The following is a 17145-nucleotide window of genomic DNA, read 5'->3' on the forward strand; positions in this document are numbered from 1 at the left end:
TTGGGATAAATAAAGCATTTTTAATTGAACTGGGATACTGGGATAGTTCCTTCACCTTTCTCTTTCTCAGCTCGCTTTTCGGAGGGAAGTTAATGTTGTAGTTTTTATGAACAGTCCGAAAATGGCGCTCCACATTTCCCTTCATCGGAATAGCAACGGTAGACTGATAGATGATGCAAACGCATGTCGAATATGACATTGTGGGAAAAAAAAAAATCCTCCTTACATTCCGTATGGAAGTAGTAGGTTTTTTTGCTTCTTACTTGGTCCAGCTGACCCATTCATTTTTATTCCCTTTAAGTTTAGTAGAAATAAATTGGAGGCTAATTGAAGGCGACTCGGTTGCTTGCCGGAGTTTTGCGGCAGATAGCGCGGTTGAACGCGTCATCCATCCTCTATTTTTTATATAATATGGATGGTTACACGTTGTTCTGTAAAGATCGTATAGGTAAAAAGGGAGGTGGTGTTGCAGTATATGTAAAGGAAAACTTGCAGGCAAGGGAGCTTACTGATATAAATAAAACTATGGAAGCAATATGGGTAAAATTAGATGCTAAAAACTCAAATAGCCTAATTGTCGGTGTTTGTTACAGAACACCTAATGTAGCTGCTGAGGAAAGCAGATTGTTATACAGTGATATTAGGATTATGAGCAATAAAAATGATGTGGTAGTTATGGGAGATTTTAATCTACCAGGGATGCAGTGGGACATTGTCACTGGCTCTTCTGAAAATGAACTGGAGATGGTGGAATTAGTACAGGATTGTTTTTTTACTCAGTTTGTCAACACCCCTACCAGGGGAGATGCCATTCTTGATCTTGTTCTCTCTAATAACCAGGACAGGATTGGTAAATTAGACGTTTTAGAACCACTTGACAGTAGCGATCATAACATGGTCAAATTTGAGGTTAAGTTTAGTGTTCGAAGAGCTAAGTCCAAATCAAAAATATATAATGTTAGGAAGGCTGACTTTAAGTGTATGAGACTAAAACTAGAAACTGTGAACTGGATGGAGTTAAATAATAAAACTGTTGAAGAGGCCTGGGAATTTTTTAAAAGCACATTATTGCAAGTGCAAGAGGACTTCATACCTGCTTCCAGCAAGAATAAAGAGCAAATTGCAACCTAGGTGGTTTACTAGGGAAATAAAGTATAAACTAAGGAGGAAAAGGGCTTTGTTCCAGCAATGGAAAATAACTGATGATGACAGAATTAAGCAGGAATATCTAAGTCTACAGGCTGAGTTAAAAAATGATATTAGACGAGCTAAAAGAAATGTCGAAAGGATGATTGCATTGGAAGCTAAGGATGACGTTAAAAGTTTCTTCCAGTATTTTAACTCTAAAAGAGCTCTAAAACCTGAAATTACTAATCTGCAGGATATTAAAGGACTTATAATAGTAAACGACATTGATATAGTAAATGAGTTCAATGATAGTTTTGCACGGGTATTCAATGTTGAGGACATTAGTAACTTACCAGTTCTTATTACTGATCCAGCATCGTCTATAACTAATATATATATAACTGAAGCTGATGTTTTGCAAAGCCTAGCTAAGCTCAAAATAAATAAATCACAGGGCCCTGATGGCATCTTACCTATAGTGTTAAAAGAGATGAGGGATATTATTTGCCGACCGTTAACTTTACTGTTTCAAAAATCCTTATCTGAAGGTGTGGTACCTTCTGATTGGAAGCACGACTTCATAACGCCCATTTTCAAAAAAGGGGATAGAAGTAATTTGTCAAACTATAGGCCAATCAGTCTAACTTGTATAACTGGTAAAGTTATGGAGGCTATAATCAAAGAGAAAATGGTAGATTACCTGGACTCCAATAACATTTTGCGGGATAGCCAGCATGGATTTAGGAGAGGTAGATCCTGTTTAACGAATCTGTTGGAGTTTTTTGAGGAAGCTATTCAGGAAGTTGATGATAAGAAGGCCTATGATGTCATCTACTTAGATTTCCAAAAGGCTTTTGATGTTGTCCCCCACAAGAGGCTCCTACTTAAACTCAGAGCGACAGGTATTTTAGGTACCGTAGCGACCTGGATTGATAACTGGTTAACAGATAGGAAACAGCGAGTAGTTATAAGAGGCACAATGTCACAGTGGGCCTGCGTCCATAGTGGGGTACCGCAGGGTTCGATTTTAGGACCACTATTGTTTCTAATTTACATAAATGATATAGATATCAATATATACAGTAAACTGGTGAAATTTGCAGATGACACCAAGGTGGGTGGTGTAGCAGATACTGAATTAGTGGCTCAGCAGCTACAGCGGGATCTTGATTTAATTAGTGACTGGGCCGATACCTGGCAGCTGAAATTTAACGTAGACAAATGTAAGGTACTCCATGTAGGGAGCAGAAATATAAAGTACAGGTACCTTTACTGAAATAAAGGTAGCTGATCATGAAAAAGACCTTGGTGTGTATGTTGATGCTTCCATGTCCCATTCTCGCTAGTGTGGGGAAGCAATAAAAAAGGCCAATAGGATGTTGGGGTATATCTCCAGGTGTGTGGAGTATAAGCCAAGGGAGGTAATGCTAAGATTATACAATTCCTTGGTGAGACCTCACCTAGAGTATTGCGTGCAGGTTTGGTCACCATATCTTAAAAAGGACATTGTGGCCTTAGAAAAGGTGCAGCGTAGGGCCACAAAAATGATTCCTGGTCTTAGAGGAATGTCATACGAGGAACGGTTACTTGAGCTAAATCTGTTCAGTCTCAAGCAAAGGAGACTGAGGGGGGACATGATCCAGGTATATAAGATTCTAACAGGTTTGGATGCTGTTCAACCAAATAGTTACTTCAGCATTAGTTCAAATACACGAACTCGTGCCCATAGGTGGAAATTAGCGGGATTTAAGGAAGCACTTCTTTACACAGCGCGTAGTCAGAGTATGGAATAGTCTTCCTGATAACGTAGTGCAAGCTGAATCCTTGGGTTCATTTAAATCAGAGCTAGATAAGATTTTAACAACTCTGAGCTATTAGTTAAGTTCTCCCCAAGCGAGCTTGATGGGCCGAATGGCCTCCTCTTGTTTGTACAGTTCTTATGTGTCAGGATTCAGGCTGTTAGCGATCGCTGGGCGAACGGGTGATCACACAGGCAGGCGAGCGAGCGAGCAAGGAGCAAGGCGGAATTCGGGGGAAACCGGGGCTTTATTCGTGGGCAGGACGGAAAACGAGCACTGACATCTACAAACATCAATGACGGACGAGGAACGAAGGCAAGACATGGACTGAAATAGACAGGACTGGGCAAAAATAATCAGAAACAGCTGGGGTAGATCGGGGAAGCGCACGTGGATCATTAGGGGGCGTGGCACACACGAGGATCGGACGAGCCGAGTACGACAATCTGCCCACCCTACCTTTGCAATCGACCGGTAGATCGCAAGCGACATACTGGGCACCCCTGACATAAACTATAATTGTCATGATGCTCAAAGAAAGACTATGCCAAACAGAAGCTTGTACAAAATATACAGTGGAGCACAGATAAAAGTCTTAAGTAGTAATTAATGAAACTTTAGAAATAAAGAAGTCTGACAACTTAGAAGACTTAGAAAAATCAGCATTAGCCTCACATACACTGCAAGCTGGCTTTTAGAACTAAAATTTAGTAATTGTCGATACACCACAGAAAAATGTGTTCTCTGCATTTAATCCATACGTGACATAGCAGGGAGCAGCTAATTTAGCACCTGGGGAGCAGTACCTTGCTCATGGCACCTCAGTGGTGCCTTGCTGGTCAGGGATTCAAACCTACAATCCTTCAATTCAGTGTGCTTCCTTAACTATTAAGCCACCTTACATTTCAGCTCTAAAAGAATCAACCTTTCCATGGATCCACGCATTGTACAGGAGTACATCTCAGATTCTAAAAATCTAAAAAATATCTGACACATTATCTTACAAAAACACACAGCAACCTCCGACCCCCGTCACTCTGTGTGACTCCCCAGTCAGCACCGTGAAGTCATTACGCTCATCTCCAAACATCGTCATTGAGTCCATCCTCTCCTCCTCCATCTCTGTTCAATATGCTGCCAGTCCTACAGTGCAGGTCACAGAGTATCATTCAGTGATTGGCTGCAGCCTGTCATTGCATCAGGATCTTCACACCTCCTGGACCATGAAGCAAGCAATTCAGTTCAATTTGTTTTTATATAGCGCCTTTGTCAGGATTGCGTGGCGATCGCGTTGATAAAGCAGGCGATCGCACGGGCAGGAGAGCGGGCAAGGAGCAGGCAGGCAGAATCGGGGAAAACGGGGATTTATTATTGAACACAACGGGACGGAATACTGACATTAACATCAATGACGCTAACTAACATCAATGACGGACCATGAACTCAGGCAAGACAGGGACTGAAATAGACAAGACTGGGCGAAAATCGGACACAGCTGGGTACGATCGGGGAAGCACACGTGGATAATCAGGGGGCGTGGCACACACGAGGTTTGGACGAGCCGGGCGTGACAGCTTTTCACAACAGAGCCACCCCAAGGTGCTTTACATGGGTGCGTCCTGATGCATGACAACATCATTAAAAAAAGAATAAAACAGAAAAAGGGAGGATCTCTATTACTACAACAATTACCTATGGGGCGCCGTTTGTAAAGGTACTAAACATTTTTGTACTTGCCACTTTTTCAACATTCAGTGCAATTTTCTGACATTTAGCTAGAAGTCAATGGTGTTGTGGATCATCAGGTTTTTTTGCTGTGTAGATTATGTTCAAAATTGTTTTGGGGCTTCCGCTAAAAAGCGGCCTCACCAAGGGGCTCTGGTTGACAGCTTTTACCATCACCACACTCCAGATGACAACTTTTACCTTGGGGAGGAAGAGGGAAGGAGCACACTGATTACAGCACCAGCCCTGGGTGGCAGTCTACCCAGTAAGATAATGCAGTTTGGAAAATGGATGGATATTTACATTTTATATTTAACATTTATATTTACATTTAACATTTATGTCACGATCTTCGCGGAACCTAGCGGTGATCGTGCGGGCAGGCGTGCAAGGAGTAGGCACACAGGCAGAGATCGGGGTAAACTACGGGTTTTAATACGGGAACTGGGAGCAGGGATCATCTACAACCAACAAACCACACCATAACCACAATGACAGACAGGGGATACAAGCAAGACCAGGACTTAAATGGACCAGACTGATCAAAATAATTGGACACAGCTGAGGGTGATCAGGGAAGCACACGTGGGTAATCAGGGGGCGTGGCACACACAAAGAGCAGACGAGCCAGGCATGACAGAACCCCCCCCAAAAGGCGCGCTCTCTGGGTGCGCCTCAGAGGAGGCGACGGACGGGACGAGGGAAACGGGACCTGGAAAAGAACAAAACTGTCTATGTTTTGTATTTCGGTCTTGTTCCCTGTGCTCCATTAACAGTGTTAGGTTGAAGAAACTGTTATTAATCATTTGTTATCATTTCTGTATAATCAGCAATGAGTGTAAATATGTATATACATTATTTTGTTTCTTTATCTTCATACTTTAGATTATATTAGTTCACACGTATCCTGAGCACGTGTTTAAATAGTTGTCCACCCGAGTAAAACCAGAACTTCTTCTTACTCTCACAGTCCTTTCTTTGTTCTCACTCCAAGACCCCTGCCCCCCCATCAACTATAAATAAAGGTGCCAAGGGGAACCACCCTTTGTAACACATTCCTTTGTAGCCTAGCATGCAGAGAGTGTGGTTACCCTTGTGCAAGTAAAACTCTAAGTGTGTTGTCTCGTAATGTGTACAGAGTTGGAGTGGAAAGCCTGACGCTTTCTCCAACATACAATTTGGTCCTTCGAGCCGGATCCGAGGACACCTGATGACATCGCCAGCGCGCTGAGAGGAGCGACACCGAAGTCTGTGGACAGCCACTCGGAGACGGGTGCAAGAAAGACCTGTGATGTGAATTTGTCATCAGGCCGGTGGTTAGAGCTGCACTCGACGTCCGGTGATGTCGGACGGACCTCGGTGGTGGAACACAGGCACACGGGACAGGTGAGACAAGGTTATTCAGCGAAATAACCGGGTCAATTGACGTGGGTTAGGCTTAGCCGTAATTAAGCGAAGTATGAACATGCATGTGTCACAACTACATCACGTGGGCCGAACGCCACACTTAAGGCAACAGGGGCAATTGTTAGCACTATTTTAACCCAATGGTTAACCTAACCATAAAGCCCCCCAATAAACCTTATAAGCCCCGACTACGCCACCTGATGTTACCATAGGGCACCAGGACCCTCCAATTTGGTTCAGACTGGTTGTGCTGTATGAATTGCTCCACAGACACCCAAACACCCGATGGTTTGTATTTTACCAATTCATTTTACAAAGAGTAAAAAATACACTTTAAAAATGCCAAGGCTAGCCGATGGCATACAAAAACGTCATAAAAAGTCCGTTCAGGGCCCACTATCAGATCAGCGGGGCCAGGCGATGTCCGTGAAAAAGATGATCCCCACAAGCCCGGTTCCGTCCGCCCCAGCCTATAAGGGCGACACAAAAACAAGGCGAGCAAACAGATTCTACCGAAGCACGACCCGCAATCGCCGTATAGGGATACCGAGAGTATCGCGGCAAAGGCACACTACCGCACACTTATCACACACACACACACACACACAAAATCGAAACACCCGTACACACCCACTACAAACGACACCATATCACGGTATCCACTACAGGGAGGATTGATAACCTGATTTCGAACACCCGCCACTACATCAGCCTAAAACAGACCCCAGATCCGACACCGACCCGATATTTGGCTCTGTCCAAGCGAACAGTTTTCACTTAACTCGCTGCGGGGGGAATGCCCAGTTACTCTCCCCCGCTCCGGCGTCCCAGCGACTCCTTCCCCGACAGAGCGTCTCGAGACGCGATCGCCATTCGGGGTGTTCCGCTCTCCAGTGTCGGCTCCCCTGTCCACTCTCCGGTGCGTCTTCTCCCGATGCCTCGTCCGGTGTCTCTTCTGTCCACTACCTGGTGCGCCTTTTTTCCGGTGTCTCATCCGGTTCTCCATTCCTTTCTTCCAGGGTGCCTTTTCTCTAATGCGATCCTCCCCCTTCACTTTCCCAACCAATCCCAACCATTGTTCCAGCGCCGCAATTGTCAAGGCAATTAATTAGTCCCGCGATCCCGGCTGACGTACCAAAGGCACCGGGATATAAACAAAACCCCGCCTGCCCATAATACCCACGTGACACATGTATTGTGTGAATGACTGGACTAAGACTATTATAGAGGCTTAGAGTTGCTTTGGTCAGTACATTTCTTATTTTGCCTGGTGGGAAAGAAGTACTGGTGATTGAGGGATCAAGGACGGGTTTCATCCCTGAAAACCAATACCGCTATACTAACAGCGTGCAGTAGAAGGCCGTATTGGTGTCCTCCCATATATCTCATACCAGTGAAATTCCACCCAGGACCTGTGTAATACGCAGAAGGTAATAAAAAAAATGGGAAAGAATCAAAGTAAGCAGATTGAACTAGAGGGAGATGAGAAGTTTATGGAAGGATATAAACCAGGTTCAGGACAAATAAGTAATTGGAGGTGGAGGAAAAAACATGGGTTTGAAGGGAAACTCCACACTCCAGATATCTTAAAATTACAAGGAAATTTAAAACTAGAAATGTTACAAACCTTGAAGAAAGAAAAATTGGAGAAAAGGAAGAAAGAATATAAGTATTCAGATAATTGGTTGGAACAAAGTAAGTTAAGAGATGTACGTAGAAAGCAGAAAAAGGATGATAGAAAGGATAAATTGACTGCAGCCGCTCTAGTTACTTTAGATGATGAGACGGTAGCCAAAACAAAGAGTAGAGAAAATAGTCCACCAACACCACCACTATTGCCTGCCCCCGTGCAACCCGTAGATAGAAGGGAAATAAAACAACCATCAGCTATGGGCACAATACCAAAGAAGCCATCAGCTCCTCCTTCTTCCCCCATTATAACTAGGAGTAGAGATCCTACGTTATACCCTGTGCGCGATCTAGCTACTGCTAAGGTTCGATGGCATCCGCGAAATGAAGGCATTGATATTGATAGTGAAGAGGAAGAAATAGAATTACAATGTCCCCTAGTGGAGGTGGCAAACCCTAATAGAGAGCCAGATGGAGGACCTGAAACAATGTTAGTCTATAGACCATGGACAGCTGAAGATAGAACGGCAGCATTAAAGGGAATACCTCCTGTTGATGAAGGGGTACCAGAATTTTGGACAGCAATATTGGAACTACAGAGCAGTTTCCACCTGAATGGTAGAGAAATGTTCCAATGTTTAAGACAGCTGTTCAATCATAAATGGGGAAGAGTAGCAGGAGACTTTACTGGTCATGGACCAGACAATCAACCACTTGCACATAATTCACAAGCTCTACAACAGAGTATGCAGCAATTACATGGAAGGATAGAGACAGTGTTTGCGAGACGAGCAGATTATGGCAGAATTGCACAATGCAAGCAAAAAGATGGAGAAGAGCCAGAGGATTTTATGGATAGGATGCGAGTGGTGTTTAGAGGGAATTCAGGAATTCCTCATAATAAGGAAAATGGAGGAGTTTATCAGCAACAGTTAAAACGTGCATTCATCACAGGGCTAAAACCTGAACTGAAGAGATACATAGATAAACATTGGGTACATCAGAATACTGGTTCAGTACAGCAAGCCCTAGAATATGCCCAACACGCCCATACAGCACAAAAACAGAAATCAGACGCAGTGTTTGCTGCTAATGATACTGTTGCAATAATACATATGAATCCTACGGGGAGGGGAGGGTTCAGAGGAAGGTCACGAGGCCGAGGAAGGGGGAGAGGTGCTTTTAGGAGCAATCAGCGAAATTTATTACAGCAAGATAACACTTGCTGGACATGCGGAAAACTTGGGCACTTAGCTAGGCAATGTAGAACCAAGTTTATAAACAACCCAAATTCCACAGAGAATCAATGACAATTAGCCTGTGAACTATCAAAAGAGCCAGATAAGCTGCAAAAACAGGATGAGACAGAAGAGATAGATTTGCAAGCAGTTTGCCAACTGCTAGCACTAAAACAACTTGAAGAACTACCAAAACGAAGGCTTATTATAAATGGGAAAATATATGAGTGCCTATGTGATACCGGAGCCTGTAGAACAGTGTTAACCACTAGCCCTCCAAGGGTTACCTTTTCCTCGTCCTCCATAAATATCCGAACTGCAGGAGGCCAAGCTGAGAGTCATCAATTGACAAATCTAGTTAGCATAAAAGATGAGGAAACAGAGTTAGAATGTCACGCCCAAGTGCTAATAAGCCCTTCATGTCCAGTCAATCTGTTAGGAAGGGATCTTATTATACAAATGGGTATTAGTGTGATTGCAACACCCACTGGCATGAAGGCCATAGTAGAAAAACAAACTTTCGTGATACATGGCATGTCAGCTCCACAGTATTATTGGTCCCTAGATCTGGGGGGGACAGCACAAACACGTGAAATATTGAGAAAAACTAGAGAAAAGCAGTCCCCTAAACAAACCCAGTTCATGCCTGGCGATGCCTTACACGTCACTATGTGGTACAAAGGCACCCCAGGACCAGATTATGCCTATGACAAAACGTTTCATGCCCTCCAAGACACTTGTATCACCTTACAACATATATATGTTAACTCCACTACTGACTTTTCTGCTGCCTCAGTCATCTTATCTAATAAACAACAGGCTGTGTTCAGAGGGGGAACACCACACGTATCTCTATCAAAACCACCTCAGATGCAGTGGAGGGATGTAGAGATGTTCTTACGAGATTCCATGCACAGTCATAATGACTACCAACCCGTACCTGGCTCCTGTTGGAGCTATGACAAAAAACACAATGTGTGGCGGTTTCCTTTGGGATGGAGAGTTCAAACCACTCTCACCACACACTTGCAGGACCCAACCTGACAAATTTTTTCAACCCTAGAGGAGGGATCATGTGCAGATCTAGATCGCCTCCCGGAAGGGTTGTGGTCGTCCTCCCCCACTGATGTAGGACTGGTAAAGGGGTTCCCACCTTACAAAGTAATTGTGAAATCAGAACACCGCCCGGTAGTTAGACAATACCCGTTAAAACCTGAGGCAGAGAAAGGTATAGCCCCTGTAGTGCAGGATATGTTGGCATCAGGAATATTGCGAGAGGCTCCTGAGGCCACTTGCAATACTCCTATCTTCCCCGTCCAGAAGGGACATACAGGGAAATGGCGCATGGTGCAGGATTAAAGACCAGTAAATGAAATAGTACAACATGCTGCACCAGATGTGCCTAATCCACACCTTTTGTTAAATTCCTTGTCCCCGGACAAGAAGTATTTTTCAGTAGTGGATCTGAGTAATGCCTTTTTCTCAGTACCACTACATCCTGATTCACAACACTTATTTGGTTTCACTTATAAAGGACATAAATACACATACACTAGACTCCCTCAAGGGTTTTCAGAAAGTCCACATGTATATACAATGGCACTACGGTATTCAATGAGTTCCTGTAAAGTACCGCCCCATAGTCAAGTGCTATTGTATGTAGATGATATATTAATTGCTTCAGATACAAAACAGCATTGCAAGGAAGCCACACTGTTAGTGTTGCAGCATTTGTATGATACAGGACATAAAGCATCAAAACAAAAATTACAGTATTGCAGAGAGGAAGTTATATATCTTGGACATAAACTCTCCCAACAAGGTCGATCGTTATTAGAAACTAGAAAACAGGCAATACAAGAGGCACCAAAGCCAAAGACTAAACAGCAAATGATGTCCTTCTTAGGACTTTGCAATTATTGCAGGGAATGGTTACCTGATTATGCTGCACTCGTTCAACCTTTACAAACCCTGATTTATGGGAAGGACATGGCACTGAAAGATAAAATTCAGTGGACAAAAGAAGGAGAATTGGCATTCACAAACTTAAAAATGATGTTACAAACTAATGTAACACTTGCTCTGCCAGATAATCAACATCCATTTACCCTATGTGTTGATGCAAATCAAGGGTATATGAAGGCAGTATTAACACAGCCATTCGGCACAAAAGAGAGGCCATTAGCGTTCTATTCTAAACGATTAGATGCAGTGGCAGCTGGTTTTCCGCACTGTTTGCAGGCATGTGCAGCTGCTGCAGAAGCAGTGAAATTATCAGCAGAACTAGTGTTGTGTCACCCACTCACCTTGAAGGTGCCACATTCAGTTTCATTAGTTTTACTGCAGACGCCGCTGCCATTCCTCACACATGCTAGACATCTGACCTTAGTCTCACTTCTGCTTTCTCAGTCAAACATCACGATACAGCGATGTGGTCCTCTCAACCCTAGCACCCTTCTTCCGACAACGGAAGATGGAGAGCCACATTCGTGCAAAGCAGTTGTGGAAGAACAAACCAAACCAAGAGCAGATATTTTACAGACCCCAATACCAGACTCAACGGTTGTTTTTGTAGATGGATCAGCATCAAAAAATGACATGGGGAAGAACAAGGTCGGGTATGCTGTAGTTACATCCACTGAAGTGTTAGAGGCCAATGCACTTCCCCCTGCTTGTTCAGCACAAGCGGCTGAACTCTATGCTGTAATTAGGGCATGCGAGCTCTTCAAAAACAAGCCACTTACTATATACACTGATAGTCAATATGTGTTTGGAGCTGTTCATCACCATGCAAGAGTGTGGAAAAATAGAGGATTCAAGACATCGCAAGGAACATCTTTAACTCATACAAACTTATTACTCAGGTTGTTAGATGTTGTGCAATTACCAAATTGCCTTGCAATATGCAAATGTAAGGCACACCAAACTGATGCTTCCGCGATAGCTAAAGGAAACAGTTTTGCGGACATGACAGCAAAAAGTGCTGCACAAAAACAACCTGCCTTAAATGTTACAGATGTCTTGTTGATAGATAGTGATGTACTATGTGATGCACAGACTCATGCACCTAAAACTGAAATACAGAGCTGGATTAAGAGAGGAGCAATACAGCAAGGGAAAACTTATTATATGAATGACAAGCCCATCCTACCAAAAAATGTATACAAGACAGCTGCCTTAGTGAGCCATGAAAACACCCATGTCTCAACAGGAGGGATGGTACATATAATTCAACAATACTTTTATACTATAAATTTTTCTGATTATGCAAAGCAATTTTGTCGAGCGTGCTTAATTTGCTGTAAACATAATGCACAAGGCAACATAAGGCTAAAACGTGGCCAGTTTCCCGCAGCTGAGTATCCATTTCTAATTGTACATATGGATTTCATTGAATTATCTTGGTCACAAGGGAAGAAGTACTGTCTAGTCATTATAGACACCTTTTCTAAGTGGGTAGAAATATACCCTGTAAAACACTGTGATGCAATGACCGTTGCAAAATGTTTGGTAGGCCATTATTTCCCTACCTATGGCATACCTCATATTATAAGATCGGACAATGGGACTCATTTTGTGAATCAAACCATGTCCCTCTGCTCACAAGCACTCAGGTTTACAATAAAAAATCATTGTGCTTATCACCCCCAGAGCGCAGGCTTGGTAGAAAGAACTAATGGCACTATTAAAACAAGGCTCAGAAAGACAGTGGAAGAGACAAAAAGACCGTGGCCAGAATGTTTGTCTCTAGTAAAATTATGGATGAGAATAACTCCCACTCCTGCAGGATTGACACCATTTGAAATAGTGTATGGTAGACCGTTTCCCTTAGCAACCGAAATGAGTGATATAGGAAAAGCAGACAGAGAAAATACGTTAGCCGATTGGATGCGTAAACTACTAACATCACAACAAAAACATAGCCCCAGTAGTCTGCCGGTAAATTCTGTTTCTGTTCAACAGGATAATCTGCAGCCAGGAGATTAGATCCTGGTCAAGGTCCTGTTGCAAAAGGATTGGAGCACGCCTCGGTGGGACGGACCTTATCAAGTCCTCCTCACAACACCAACAGCGATGAAAATAGCAGAGCGACCTTCCTGGATACATAAGAGTCACTGTAAGCCCATCAAGCCCGTATCAGAGACCTCTGTACCTTTGGAGTAGCAGTGGAAGTCCGCTACAAAGGCGCAGCAATCAATAGGATACTGACGTCTCAACCCGGTGAAGAAAACAGCTGATCTGCACTCCATTTAGAATGGTTCTGATTGGGTGGGGATGTGGTAAGGTAACTCGGTGTAATTCTCTTTATGGGAATTGTTGGTCTGCTCTTGCACTCACCAGAGCAGGTGTTTCATCCACCTAGATGGACACATGATGGCTCCCACCTGAGGCCTATCTCCACAAATGAGACCCATCCTTTTCTACAAAATTACTGGTACCGTTATGTTTATGATTCAGCAAAGAAAGACCATTTAACTAATTGTTATGTCTGTACCCACATGCCATCTCATGCCGATGGATTAACTATATATGGGAAACCTATGAATAAGTCACAAGCAAAGTGTGCTGCCTCTTTTGCAGGTGAAGGCTATCAGCATGATAATATAAAAATAGATGACACAGATCCATACACTGCTGGTTTGGATAATGGCGTATGTGCACAGCAGTTTTGGATCGATTTTGCTATAAAAGTGTCAAATATATCCTTACCTTTATCTGTCCTCCTGAACATGGACCCTAAAACATTTAATCACTCAATGTGTTATGACCAAATGAACGGCAACCACCATATGGGGAACACCACCAACTGTGCCCAAATACTAGTACACGGAGAAGGTGCCCCAGTAAACATAAGTGGATTTAGTAATGGCACCTACTGGGTGCAAGGAGTAGCTTGGTTATGTGGACCCCGCGCATATTTCGTTTTGCCCTATAACTGGTATGGTGTGTGCGCTCCAATCTTTGTGTCAGACCATACTTTCCTGGTGTCACTGTCGTCTACACCAGCAAACCGCAGGTGCCGGTCCATCATAACTACAGCTCCTCTCTGTCCTCATGACAGTGTCTGGGGTTCAGATGTTCCCCAGGAGTTCAAACATTGGTCTACAGACCAGAAAGTATTAATGTCTCTTTTTCCCTGGGTAGGAACAGCAAAGAATACGTTACGATTAGAAACTATTGATTATCGTTTGGGGCTGTTCATAAATAATGACCAACAGAATGGAGAGATAGATGCTATTAAACAGATGGTCATTCAGAATAGAATGGTTTTAGACATACTTACTGCTGCACAAGGTGGTGTGTGCGTGCTTTTGAATAATACTTGCTGTACATATATTCCCGATAATGTGCACTCACCCAACATGACTACAGCCTTGGACCGTCTGCGAGAACTTCAAAAGATCATGACCTTAGACCCTCATGCCGGTCCCTCATGGTTTCTCATGGACTGGTTTCTCACTGGGTCCTGGTGGCAGTTACTGCTAAAGTTCTCACTCCCCATTCTTGTTACATTATTATTTGTATGTTGTTGTTTCATTTGTATTATACCCTGCCTCCGTTCCATGATACAACATACTTTTAGTTCTGTTTTTCTGCTATACACTGCAGAAGAACGAATGGATTTACTAACCTTGTCTAGCCCTCTTAATAATGATGATGATGTGATCTGAATGACGGTTGTGCTGAAAGTGTTTTTGCAACTTGTACAATACTGATGCTTCTGATCATACTGTCATGATAAACAGGAGGGACTGTTAGGTTGAAGAAACTGTTATTAATCATTTGTTATCATTTCTGTATAATCAGCAATGAGTGTAAATATGTATATACGTTATTTTGTTTTTCTTTACCTTCATACTTTAGATTATATTAGTTTACACGTATCCTGAGCACGTGTTTAAATAGTTGTCCACCTGAGTAAAACCAGAACTTCTTCTTACTCTCACAGTCCTTTCTTTGTTCTCACTCCAAGACCCCTGCCCCCCATCGACTATAAATAAAGGTGCCAAGGGGAACCACCCTTTGTAACACATTCCTTTGTAGCCTAGCATGCAGAGAGTGTGGTTACCCTTGTGCAAGTAAAACTCTAAGTGTGTTGTCTCGTAATTAATGGTGTGTACAGAGTTGGAGTGGAAAGCCTGTCGCTTTCTCCAACATATACTGTACTGTAGTTTGGTCCTGTGTGCAGAGTTGGAGTGGAAAGCCTGACGCTTTCTCCAACAGACAGAGACAGGACGTAGGACAGGATCTGACAAAGGACTGGGAACGCGGACAGACAGATCAGAAAGGGTGAAACAGAGGGAACAGGTGGGACAAAAGGACCAGGAGTGCTAGGAGGGAACACCGGGGGACAAGGAGCAGAGACGGGCGGAACTAAGGGACGAGGAGCACATGACAGAGGGACAAAGACAGGAGTAAACACTGGAGGGACGGGAACAGGAAAGTAGGGAGAGAAGGAGGGGGAACTAAGGGGAGTCTGAGGGAGCCCCAGCGGGCGACGGGAGGCAGCCGTACGGGCTGCAGGCGGCCGGGAGGCCGGAGCAGGAGGGGAACTCGGAACGTCCGAGGAGGCAGGGCGAGGGACTGACAGAGGGGACGAGGAGGGAGTCAGAGGGGACCCTGGCGAAGGACAAGGAGAGGGGGGACAAGCCGGAGCAGGAGGACCCACAGGCAACCGCTGAGGAGCCGGCGGAGGGAGCGAGGCAGGGCGACGAGGTTGTGGAGGGGGACCCACAGGCGACTGCCGACCCGGGGGGCCAGGACCTGCAGGCACCGACCGAGCCTTAGCGCTGGCGAGGGAGGGCGAGCCAGGGGGCAGGGCGGAAGGGACCCCAGCCTTTCGTCTGTGTCCTCTCCCCTTTTGGGACACAGACATTACGGCCCCTGGTCGGGGTCGAGCTCACCGGGGTGAGGGGTCCCATTCTAGCTCCTCTACCTCCGAGGAGGGAGGAGCTACGGTGGGGTCCGCTGGGACCTCCTCGGGGACTGGGGCAAAAGGGACTGGAAAGGGGTCAGGAACATGAGTCTCGGGGGCCACAGTCACTGGGGACGTAGGGAGCACATCGGGTGTGGGCGCGGGATGCGCAGGCAGAGGGAGCGCCTGCTCGGGATGCGCAGGCAGAGGGAGCGCCTGCTCGGGATGCGCAGGCAGAGGGAGTGCCTGCTCGGGCGCTGGAGCCTCAGGTAAAGGCGGCTGCACAGGCGCTGGAGCCGCAGACAGAAGCGGCTGCGTGGGCGCTGGAGCCGCAGGCAGGGGCGGCTGCATAGGAGCTGGAGCTGTAGGCAGAGGTGGCTGCTCTTGCTGCGCATGGACAGCAGGCAGCGGCGGCTGTATGGGCGCTGGAGCCGCAGGCAGAGGCGGCTGTACAGGCACTGGAGTCACAGACAGAGGGAGCGCCTCTTGCTGCGCAGGGAGAACAGGCAGCGGAGGCGGCAGCTCGGGCTCTGGAGCCACAGGCAGGGGCGGCTGCACTGGAGCTGGAGCTGCAGGCTGAGGCGGTTGCTCGGACGCTGGAGCCGCAGCCTTCCGGAGTGCAATTAGCTTCTTTAGTTCCTCTGCCAATCGTTCAAGGTCCCCTCGGTCAGAGGTGGGGGTGAAGGCATCAAAGTCCCTCCCGAGCCGTGCGGTGAGCTGTTCCAGCTCCAGACTACCTGGGGTTGCCGAATCCTCTATCACCCTCCAGTAGAGCCCTTGGAGGGCAAAGAATTGATTGGCCAGGGTAGCCGTAGCTTCTAGCAGAGGCGAGGGGAGCGTCTCGGGGGTGGCTGCCGCAGGTGGCGGGACTGGCAAGTCCCGAGCGGGTGAGACGGCCGTGGCCCTATTAGGGTTGCGGGGCACACGTTGGATGGCGTCTCTTACCGCTCTGATACCTCCCCAGTTGGCCAGTCGCTCGAGCCGGAATACCGCTCGAGGGGCGGCAGTTGCTCCAGGGGGATCAGCTTCGGGTCCAGGAACAAGAAGGGCTCCTCCTCCTCGTCCTCACTGGTGAGCTAAAGCCGGGCCAGAGAACAGGCTCCCAGACGCATCGGCTCTGGGTCTGGGAGCAGGACGGGTTCCTCCTTCTCCTCCGTCAGGAGCCAGAGCCTGGAGAGCGAACAAGCTCCAAGGTGGATCTCAGGCTCCTTCGGGATCCTCTTTCTCCTCTGCTTCCACTTCTTCTTTGGGTCCGTCATTCTGTCACGATCTTCGCGGAACCTAGCGGTGATCGTGCGGGCAG

This window comes from Brienomyrus brachyistius, chromosome 9 (assembly GCF_023856365.1).
Source record: "Brienomyrus brachyistius isolate T26 chromosome 9, BBRACH_0.4, whole genome shotgun sequence".
Taxonomy (NCBI): domain Eukaryota; kingdom Metazoa; phylum Chordata; class Actinopteri; order Osteoglossiformes; family Mormyridae; genus Brienomyrus; species Brienomyrus brachyistius.